Consider the following 12,004-nt stretch of genomic DNA (forward strand, 5'->3'; position numbering starts at 1 on the left):
TCACCTTACGAGATACCGCGCCGCCACCACCGATCATGTTCAATTGGATCCCCAGCATTGTGGACTATCGCCCGGCATCGCAGTTTCCATTGCAGCAAGCTCCGGCGCAGGACAGACATGGGAATTCTGTCCCACTCCTCCCTGCAAGCTTTCCATAGACCATCCAGGTGGGCGGGCGTAGATGTTGAAGACGTCGTTTCAACAGTCCAAATGCGCAAAAATCCATTGGACTGGCATCTGGGCTATTCACAGGAATGTCTTCAAACGGAATGACACGAATTCCTAATTCCTCTGCCATTTCCTGATGAAAACGTAGTGATGTTCTGGCGGTATGACTCGAAGCCTTGTCCATGTGGATCATCACCTGGTTCGCGTCCATTCCATACAATTGTGGGATGTCTCTCCGATAGATAGGTGTCAGAATGGAGTCTTGGAAGTATCTGGCATTCACCTTCACGTTTTTGTCCACCTTGCGTATCATCAACTTACCCTCATATCCGAATCCCGTCACAACCATAAAGCCACGAGGGAAACTTTCCCTGCACTGACGAACAAAGTTGCTGCGCCCCTTGCCGTCAATGTCACGGTATGTGACACTTTGCTTGCAGCCCTTCTCCTGGTGGTTTTCGTGCGTGAATGTTTCGCAAGGAGAGCCTGTTGTGTGTAACGGGCCACAATAGCTTTCGCAGTAGTCACCACGAGTGTTTCACAATGCGTACGTATGAAAACTTAGCACGGAAAAGGGCCATTACGTAACCCTCCCAATACCGGTGGCCAGGTGGCGTATCATGTAATTTTTACCTCTTCTGTTCATGTAAAAATAATTTTAATTTTAGGTTTCCTGGTGACATGATTCGAACAAGTGCTCTCGGGTTACCAACTAGGTTAATTCGACGTTCAGGGAATTAGGGAATGAGTGATGATATGATGGTGAGAGCAATGTATGTGCTCGAAACGTTGGACCCCAGTCGAATTAACCTGGCTGGTAAACAGAGAACCCTTGTTCGAATAAGCTTTATCATCACATTAACTGACCGATCTAAATTAATAAAAATACTATTATTAATATACATATTAACCATAACCTATTCATTGCGAATATTTATATATTTATATCATTAGAGGTATCACGTGTGATCACTCGGTTGGGATCCCTCCCGAAATATAATTCTCTAGACGTGCCTGGTAAGAGTTTCTGATTGAGTTTCAAGATTTGCCACGACCCCCAAAGGCTTCCCTCCCTCTCCCCATGCAGCCCCTTGCGTCAATTTGCGCGTAACAGATCGCCCCCTCCCCTTGCGAAGAGGGGACGAACGATCCTTATTCATGAGGTGTCCGTAACGACTTAAACGCGGCACAAAGGGATAATAATCCGGGCGGGTGAATCCCTGACGAGGAGGCGCGACCGCACCATGTGCTCCCACTCGCCGTCACATCTGCTCCTCCGAAGGAAGATTAAGGAGAGGACAATTTGCCCCGCATCACCAAACATTAACCTTGCTTCTCTGTCAACCGCTGGCGGGGATTTTGCGCCGCAAATGCGTCGTTCAGGGACGCAGTGAGGAGGGTTTTGGAGTAAACGAAAGCATATCGATGATCACAAAGTATCGATGGTACAGGGGGATCCATGAGCATTACAGTGCAAATTGTCCATCACCATGTTCGTGCAGTTTATTTGATCCAACAAGAGCTTCAAGAATTAAAAGAAAACTCAAAACAAGCTGTTGACAACTTCTGCACCAGCATACATAAACATACACCGCTTAAAAACGCACAGGATGTGAGAGAAAAATTAATGAAAATAGTCGAGGACAATTTGCATGGCAATAATCATGGATCCCACTGTACCAGGATGAGAAATCATTGAAGATTTGTGTGTGTGGCGGGGGGAGGTCTTAATCTACACACACCCGCGCAAATATGTGTGTGTGTGTGTGTGTAATTAATATATCATATACATATTTATAATATTATTAAATATAAAATTAAATGGCTAAATATTTAAAAACACACTCCTCAAAAACGTTTGCAATATTGTTATATTAGGCATTAGGCACAACCTTGGAATGCAAAAACACATGGTATCTGTCTATTTGCTGGACGTTCTTGTGTTTTCGCCGTGCAAATTACCTAATATAACAATATTCCAAACTTTTTGTCAAGAGTGTAGATTATTCTTAAATACAAGAAACAGTCAAAGAAAAAACCTCACTTTTTCTTTTGTTTTTGTAGTAGATTTCTGCATGTAAAGTTGCACAAGTTTGCTGATTCACATATATATTCAAGTCTGAGTTAGTGCCTGTAGTTATACCTTAAGAAGAAGAATCTTTGGAATCTATGTGCAGTCACTTATGAGCCACCGCGAAGGTCTTTCACCCATCTGCATGCGGATTGAATCCTTTGTCGAACTTTCTCCTCTATTTGTAAACTTGCTGGCGTGGTAAGCATGCATAAGGACGTTGCATTTTTATTTGCCGTAGAATGTCTAAGTTTTAGTCTTTCAGAGGGCAAAAATCACTGCTCTTCGCGGGTGCATGTGTATGCACACTGAAATAACAGATTAGTTGCAGGGGCAAAATATATTTTGCTGGAGAAAATTTCTTACGGTTAAACAAAGTTTTGTTACTCCTACAGTGCAACTGTTTACATAAACCATTTGGTTGAGTTCCCTTAACAAAACTATTTGTTTAACCTTATTTCGTTTCACCGAAACATGCATTGTGCAACGTGACAATCTCTTGTTACACTGAAACATATTTGTTGCTTATCGGAAACAAACCTGATGTTTGTACTGGCAAGTGTGACAAAAACAAACATGGCAAATCCCGAAAGAAAGGGATCGAAGATCTTCGATTTTATTTTAAAGTTGTGGGGATTTGAAACCGTGATATCTACATTTGCTGGTAAGTGTAACAGTATTGATGTTAAATGTTGTTAAATATGTTAAGTAGGAAGTGTAAATTATAGAAATGTATAAATACAGGCGTATGCAAATTTTGAGGTGGTTTTGTCTTATGCAAATATGTAATATCTGATCATGCTGAATATAAAATACAATATATCACAAGTGGTGCAAGCGTGTTTTACGTTAACATACGCTCAATAGCTCAGTTGATATAGGCTAGCATCTTGACTACCATACGGACAACCTGGGTTCGATCCTCGGGCTAGGTGATCTGGGCCAAGCAGGCATTTCCCCAACAGTTAAGATAATTTGTATAACAATGTACCTTTTGATTGTAAGCTACTGGCGTAGCAGTGCAACGTGTACCGTGTTAGTTTCTATCACATACTGCATCTTGTTACATTATGGGGTTCGTTGTTCCACTGTACTCCCTCGAGAATTGCTTTGTTTTTTTTTTAGAACAACAGAGTTCGATGTTTTACGTAATATAAAATTATTTCCAGCATGCGGAAAACACAAATAACGGATATATCTAATCCCAAAATATGGTCAGCATAAGTTCTTTTTTCCTCTAAATAGACGAACAAAATTTATATCCCCTGAAAGTACGTACCTTCTACTTCCATTTTCCGGTGTTACTTTTCCAATTACTATTATATTATTGTGCGTAAAAAATGTTTTTCCTGCTACTAAAAGCAATGCATTTCTCCATTCGTTCGCGTCCATGTTGTTTACGCACAGTTGCTGTCATTTGTTTCGGGGTCTTCCTCTCAGCACAAGAGTTTTCCTACCTTGTGTTCCAACGTCAGACGAGGAATGCCTGTTAGGTTAGTTTCCATTAGCATAAATACAATGAAAAATTATTCTTTGGGCTAAGAGAATTAAACCAAGCCAGCCTACAATATAAATGCTTTGTGCGATAAGTGAGACCCTTCGTTTCGCAGAATTCGAGTTTCTTTCATTATTTCAGACGAGGAATGCTTACAAGGTTAGGTTAGGCCTGTTAGGTTGGGTTCCAATAGCATTGACAAATGTTTTTTCCTGCATTTCTCTATATTCATTCTTGTCCAACCACGTTTCTCCTAAGCAGCCCATATTCTGCAGTCTTACTGTTCTGCTTCATGTTAAAGTAACAAGTAACACTTGTACTTTTCTTCACATTTAACACATTTCTGCAGGCTATAAGCAAGGGAACAACACAATCCTCATAAAGCATGAAGAATATTTCATTTCCTTGAGAGGGTTAACACATTATTGTGATGAAAAGGTCAAACAGCGTGAAATGAATTTTTTGAAATTTGTATTGCATTTTTATTCTTTCACTCAGCAACATTCCACAAAATAAGTATTTTAATCTTGTGCGCATAAAAATGGTGCATCATGGGTAGTATGTCATAATGTTCCCTGTGCCTACTCGGTTATTTCCAAGTTTTTACCACAAAAATGGTTGCAAGGTGCAAAGTAAATAGTAAGGTGATTAGAAATGTTCTCCCACCTCAGTATTTCCTTTGGTTTTCCTCAAGAAATATTTATTTCTTCAGTTTTGGTTCATATGTAATACAGTTACTTGTTTTGCATGAACATTCAATTTAGTGCTTGTTTGCTTTGATTGTTAGGTTCAGTGTCTCTCTTTATATATGTATAATCTGTGCAAAATCCCCATGCTTAGTATGTTAAGCAGTTAGATCGAATGGCTCTCTTCATAAACTCTATTACGGTAATTTTATTTCTGCTTAGTGCCATTGATTTTACCTACAAAACATTGGCAATGTGTGAAATATAGAAAGTACTTGATGAAATAAAATACTGGTGAAAGTAGTTACTCTGAAAATTTGTTGTGTCCCTTTATTTTGTTGGTCCCCACTCCACCAACATACCACACAAAGGTAAAGTGTTTATCAGAAGATTTTAGAGTACAGAATCATGAAACATATGTTTAAGTAGTTATGGTAGTTAGAATGTATTCTGAAATGGTATGTTTCAAGCACAACGGGAATGCCATTTCACAATTGTACTTGAAATGTTTAAACATATATATCAAATCATAATAAAATCATGAAGATATATGTGAATTAAATGTAATTGAAAGAGGGAAGACTAAAACTAACTGCATAACCTACTCATGTGTGAATACTTCTCCCATAATTTTTAGACACACATTGGTAGGCTGAGTCTTGATTAGCCTACCGACAAACTTTCATTCAGAGAAATAATGAAGAATGAATATTGGCAGGAATCAATAGAAATTTGAGCGTAGCCTTTTTTTCTTTACTTTTATTCTCATTGAGAAAAATGACAATTTAGAATTTGTTTATGAATTCTCAAATAAGAACATTGTGTTTTTACATTTTTTTTTCACTCGTAATGTTGTTCTCATACCTGTGGTTGATAGTATACATATTTCACTATTATTTATATTGTTATTAAAGTTTAGAAATGTATCAGAGTGGAAAGTATAGTTTAATATTTCCTTTTTTTGTTTATCTTAAAGATGACTAGTGGCCAATAGCAGTGAACCATCAACATTAGAGCATTTTCACAATACCTGCTGGAGCATGAAGAAAAAGGAAATATCAAAAGTGGCAGAATTACACATGAATCATTGGCCTGTGCTACAGCGCAAACTAAGATATACATTGGTAAGCATTTGTCTAATTGATTTATGAATAAATAATTATAACATTTCTAAACTATTAAAAGTGATCAATACTTTGTACAAATTAAACATTTTTTGAGAATAAAGTTTAACAGTAGGAATTGATAACTCACCAGGTAAAAATCCTCTCTGGATATGAGTAGGTTAACTGTGCATGTGTGGGTTTTGTTAAGATTTCTGTAGCATTAAATAGTATATTTTCCTCTTTCAAATGCACGGCGAATATTTCCAATCGTTACAAGGCACTTTATATTTTTCATTGATGTTTATTTGAAGTCTCTCCTGAGATCAACAAACCTCGTATCAAGTGGTATATCACAGATCATTGTTAAGGTTTTTTTTACTTACTTTATGCACAAATAGGCTAATTGTAACTGGTCCTGCAGTTTAAAGAGAAAGTCAAACTATTGCCATGTGCCTCAAGGAAAATGCAACATGGTAGGCTCACACATGAGTGATGCACACATATATCTTTCCCAAGAGCTTCATTTCCATATTTTGTACTGGTGTATGCAGTATTTTCAATGCTATTTATACGTATTAACAGTATTGGCCAAAGGATATACCGTATTGTGACTGTACTTTTATGATATATTAGTTTCGTAATGTTATGATATTGGCAAGGGGTCCCGAGTTCAATACCTGGTGGAAGCACATAGTGGTTTGGATCCCACCCTAATCTGTAGGTCCAGTCCCGATTAGCATTACTCTGCATTAAGTGGATTAAAAACACCAAATCAATCGATTATCATAATATTGGCGAAATATATTATGTCTATAAAACACATTTATTCACTGATACCTCACAAATTGCATGTATCTCTGGTAATTGTTTAAATATACGATGAGTTAATGAAAATACAAGGAAGCAATTGTGTAGCCCAGAATAGTAAAAGTGCCTCTATCTACCACCTCACCCTTTTCTGTGTTGCAAGTTGAAGATAAACAACCATATGCTCAAGTTGATTGGTGCATGAGGTCAGATTTTGTGGTGCCCTTAAAAGAGCATTTCATAAGATGTACAGGCAATATTATAAATATCCTAGTCATTCATCTTGCAGAACTTCACATGAAATAAGATATTTACGTATACCTGTTTTAAAAAATCCTGATAATGATGTATTGTTAATATCACAACATGGAATGAAAGCACAGATATAGCTATATAGAAATAATATATCTACCTTTTTTCTGTCTTTTGGCTGTTAGTTAAGTTTATTACTTCTGCTTTCATTTTTATCTTTTCTAAATATTAAAGTCTCAAGAAAGCTGGAAAGTTAGAAAAAAAATGAAAATTTTAAATTTTTGCCAGTTGAGGCTAACCTATTTTACTTGCAGTATCAGTTGTGAGTTTAGAGATTCATAATGTCTTAATTTGGAACAAGCTAAAATATTCTACATGGTGTAGCAGTCAAGAGACAGATTTTGGCCGTTGCTTCTTTTACTAATTTGTTTTTGCCATACGTTCATATGTGTGTGTGCATACCAGTGACATAATGGTAACACTTGTCTTGTAATTAAGGTGTAACAGGTTTGATTTTCAATGGAGACATATTGCACTGTGGTTGACATTCCATTTTAAAACTTTGAGTCCTTCTGAACATAAAATGAAATTAAAACAAACTTTCACGTGTTGGTGCTTCTTATGTATGTACAATATAATTTCATTATAAAGAACACCCATGCTAGGCCAGGATTCCAAACTCTCTAGACCTGGGGTTCTAGCCCACCGTGCCAACCACTCTGTGACAGAGATCAGTGTGCCAAATGTATAGTTTCATGTGATAAAATTGCAAACGAATGTTATAATCAACTGCTTAGAGGTTTTTGGAAATTAAAAACTTTACTACTCTTACTTGTACACCTTTTACATTAGAATGCATATGCACACTCCATTTAATAATGAAAGAAGATTTCATAATTATTGCAGCACATGATGTTCAAAATTTTAACTGGCTGGGAGGAGGAGGTGTTTAGTTGGGCCTGGGAGTCAGCTGGGGAATGCTTTGCAAGAATTTCTGCTAGCTGGGGGATACCCCCATATCTCCCTCTCACTTCAAGACTGTTTTAATGTGACCTGTTGATACCAGAATTACTTGCAATTGCGAGTATTGTTTTAGGAAAAAGACCAGCATATTGATGAAAGTTATGTGAAGGAATTGTACTCGTTGATGACAAGTAATGGCTTGTGCATCCTTGTAATCAAGGTTTTCCAGATTCAATCCCCAATGAAGGCACAGTGTGGATTCAGTCCCAATCTTCATGTCTGGGCATAAAGTGTACTTGCACAATTTTTTTTTTTCTGAGAGAAGGCCAATTTGGACACGTTTCAAAAGTTACACAAGCTTAACGTGTTAAATGAGTTATGGTAACTGGCTGTCCCATAAGTTTCATTATGCTGTTCCAAAAGTCTCATTTCGTGCAAGAACGAGATTCACCAAACGTACGAGCCAGGAGGCTGGTTTGTTTGGTGAGAATCGTCTGCTGCTTACGGAAAACGTGCATGCTGATGGATTCAAACTGCACTAGTTTGGAAAATGTATTATAATTTTAACAGATAGCGATATGAAGCCACATGCACAAGATGAGTATACCTTAACTGTTCTTGGAATGCGATTAAAATGAGTAACAGTGTCCAAAGTAGAGTTTATTTTTGCCATAGGGACATTGCTTCCACTGGACTTCATGTGGAAACTTTCTCTAAATCAAAACGCTGCACCTGCGCTTCCGCCTAGAGTGTCCCATAAGTCTGTAAAATAACTGGTTTCACCAGATTCATGAGCCCAGTTATTTTCGTTGAATGCGTTAGTTTCGTTAAGACTTTGGGAACACACCTTATGTTTTATAGACCACTGTGCACTAGGCCAGTACTCTTCATTGCTGGCTGTAGCTGGGTATTAGGCCCTAACATAAATCGTACCAGGTAATAAGAGGTCCAGTGGTTACCAATTAATTTAATTCCAATTTTACTTTTGTCAACAAGCATAGACAGAACAAGCTTTTATTATTTACATTTATGCCATTATTTATTAATATTTCAAAAATCTAGGGTGCAAATGAATGTATAAATTTAAAAAATAGAAAGGGGTTAATTGTTTGGGCAGGATTTCAACTTTTATTAAAAGAGGCTGTTGTCTTACAAAGATTGAGAACCACTGCACTAGGTGGTGAAGATACATCACCACTTGCTTGGAATACTCTGAGTCACTGTGGTCCCTCCCTGACAAGGAGGGAAACTGAAGTTTCTATTTTTTTTAGGGGGTTGGGTGGAAAATATTAATAGTTTTGAACTTCCATAATCCGCAATGCAAGTTGAAGTTGGTCATAAGTGTTTAGAAGTGTCTACTAGAATTTGCAACATTGTTACATAGAATTTTGTAAACTGACCAACCAACCAGCAAACTATATTTTATGTTTTTTTTTTTTTTCGTTTTAGATTTCTGGAAACATTCAAAGGCTGAGGGCCAAGAAGAATCTATGCTTTCTTTAAATCAAGTGGTACTCTGACTGCAATTATTTTGAAGTGTTTTTATCATCAATAATGTATCTGTGCCTACAAGCAACTTTTATATGTAATCATTTTTTAATAAGAGCTGTACAATAAATTTCTAATAAATTTGTCAGTGTTAATGTATGTGTTATGTTTGGAAGAAATAATTCCTTGTGTATAGCATTTAGTTTAAATTACTTTTGACAATTCTAGCCATATCATGTAAAATCAAAGTAAACCTCCCTGTGTTCATATATAATTTTGCGTACTTGTGCATTCGAGTAGTATAATGTAGGGTGAAAATCCATATTGGAAATTTCATGCCATTAAAGGAAGATTCATAATGTTTTTCCATTAACTTTTCTTTCTCTGCAACGTTCATTGAACATTACGCTGCATGTTAAAAAATACAGTGTCGTCTTACACAATCAACATCCCGCGTTACAAACATGTGCACACAGGTTAGAGCTATTGTAGTATATACATGTACCATATATAGTATAGTATATAGTATGCAAATTCATAGCATTTCCAACATTGGTGGTGTTCTTTATATTCCTTTGTCCTTGTGTTTCGAAATCTTGGGCCTCCCCGATGGCACAGTGGTTGTGTCCCTGCCTTGTAATCAAGGGGTCCCGAGTTGGATACCCGGTGGAGGCACATACTGGTTCGGATCCCATTTTAAACTGTAGGTCCAGTCCTGGTTAACGTTTCTGTGCATCAAGTGGACTTAAAACAACAATTCAATCAATCAATCAAAGTGTTGGGCCTGGTTCAGGAACAGAATCAGTTGATTTGGTATTCAATGCTGCTGCTCCAAACCCCATACATTCTTGATTGTGGTATATAAACTGAATATTACAATAATATATAAAATAAAACATGGAATATCAACAAGTATAAGTTCAGGTACAAATGACTAAACCAAACCACCCACCTTCCTGTCATTTAATAACTTCTGAACCACATGATAACCATCAGCATTCTGTCTGTGCGACAAAAGGTTGACCTGCATTTTATCTTTGCATACGAGGACTGTGGTAAGTAATTAAATTTATTTTCCTAATTAAGATTTAGTTTAATATACTACAGCTATCAACAGTAGAGCTAATTCCCCTCCTCTATTGAATGGTTTAATAATACTTCAAGATATTATTATTATTATTTATAATATCAATGTGACAAAATGGAGTACATCACATAGTTTTCTATATGGTGAAATATACTTCTATAAAGGTAATGCAAAAATGTGTAGTGAGATTGCAATGTGTGTCTGCAACATACACAAGACATTGCCTCAAAATAAAGTTTCACTGTTTGAGCTAAGTGAGCTCAACAAGTAGCTCTGCCACTCATCCAGCCAAAAATGAGTGGTGGTCTGGGGGAGAATGGAGGCTATAGCATGGCTCTGATCACATTTCCACTTTGTAAAATGGAAAAAAAAAATTATTGGGTCTACTACTTTCATGTCCCCTTTGTACTGCAATTAACAGGAAATTGCTGTACTCCAGGATGCGAAATCATTGAAGACTGGTGAGGGAGGAGGAAGAACTCCATTAACATGAATGCGTGTGAATTATTATGATATGTATATTATATTTATATATATCACAGTATATATTAGAAAGTAGTGTGTGAAATCCTGGAAGACAGGGGAGGATTTTCCCTCGCCAACAATTCTGTCCTACAATCCTTCAAACATTCAGATGGTAAAGGAATTAATTAGATACTTTATATACTTCAATATATATATATATATTGTATAGTGTGCGTAATATAAAATGAATGTATGTATGTACATAGACATTAGCACTGTATATTATGTATATAAATATATAACAAAATATACAATATTAAATATGTGTGTATATATTTATATATACATTAATTCATTCTGTATTTTATATACACCTATGTCAGGAATTAGAAAGTAGCAAACTAATTCCTTTATCAATCGGATTTTTGTAGGACAAAATTCTTGGTGGGGGTAAATTCCCCCCCCTGTCCCCCAGGATTGCATGCTTTTTAATAATAATAATTCCAACAAAAGATCCTTTACTGCCAACAAATTGATTTGTTTGATGGTACCAATTATTTTGTTCAGAGAACTACACCCGATTCGATACTCCATACAAGAGATTTGGTTGGATGAACAAAATTAAGTCAATCAAATAATTTTGTACAGGGAACCTCAACGTTTTGCTCGCGTATAACAAACAAGGGATTTGGTTGCTGTAACTAGGATTTGTTTCAGCCAACCAGACTTTTCTCTCAGTGCAGGAGGCAGCATATTAAAAATGACAAAAATGATGTTATGAATTTTTTAATTTGAATTTGATTTAAAATTTTGGGTGCGTCAGCACTAAGGCTATTTTGCACCCGTCACATTATACGGGGTCCAGCCCCTTATCGTTACAACTCTAACGTTGCAGAACTAAAATCATAAAATATTAAAATCTTCTGACTTTCGATAAAAGCTGAAGCTGTAAAGGGGCACTCAGCACACATAAGGACAAAAGAACAGGACAAGACACACAAAATTATACTGGCCATGGGGCCAGTCGCCAGAGCCTCGTTAGTCTTCAGTCCAGGGTGTACTACGTGGAAGTGAGGTTGACACCTGACATTTGGGTGTACTACGTGGAAGGTCACCCCTTACACCCCAAAAATGATGTTGTGAAGCTCACTTGATCAGTACAGCCTTGAGGTACTTTTGTACAAGGGTCGTTCAAGGTTGACCGGGATTTTCGTACGTAAAAAATCGATGAATAGCCGGATCATGATGAAACGTGCGCGTGACGTAATGTATTCCTTCGCGAGTAACTAGCGCTCGGCATGACGTATTTCGCGCATGCGAACATGGCGGCAAGCAGTGTGTCTGTGGCTGTGGAGCAGCGGTGTGAAACCAGCTGAGATTTTCAGACGATTGCAAGCACAGTATGGTGAACAAACG

At 37.1% G+C, this 12,004-nt stretch overlaps 1 protein-coding gene across 3 annotated transcripts in view; it reads right to left on the reverse strand.

The window, feature by feature from the left end:
• LOC145979436 (zinc-regulated GTPase metalloprotein activator 1-like) overlaps positions 1-12,004 on the reverse strand; it is a 180,669-nt gene that overhangs the window by 27,613 nt on the left and 141,052 nt on the right. The window lies entirely within an intron of this gene.

This window comes from Lepisma saccharinum, chromosome 26, assembly GCF_977018435.1.
Source record: "Lepisma saccharinum chromosome 26, izLepSacc3.1, whole genome shotgun sequence".
Taxonomy (NCBI): Eukaryota; Metazoa; Arthropoda; class Insecta; order Zygentoma; family Lepismatidae; genus Lepisma; species Lepisma saccharinum.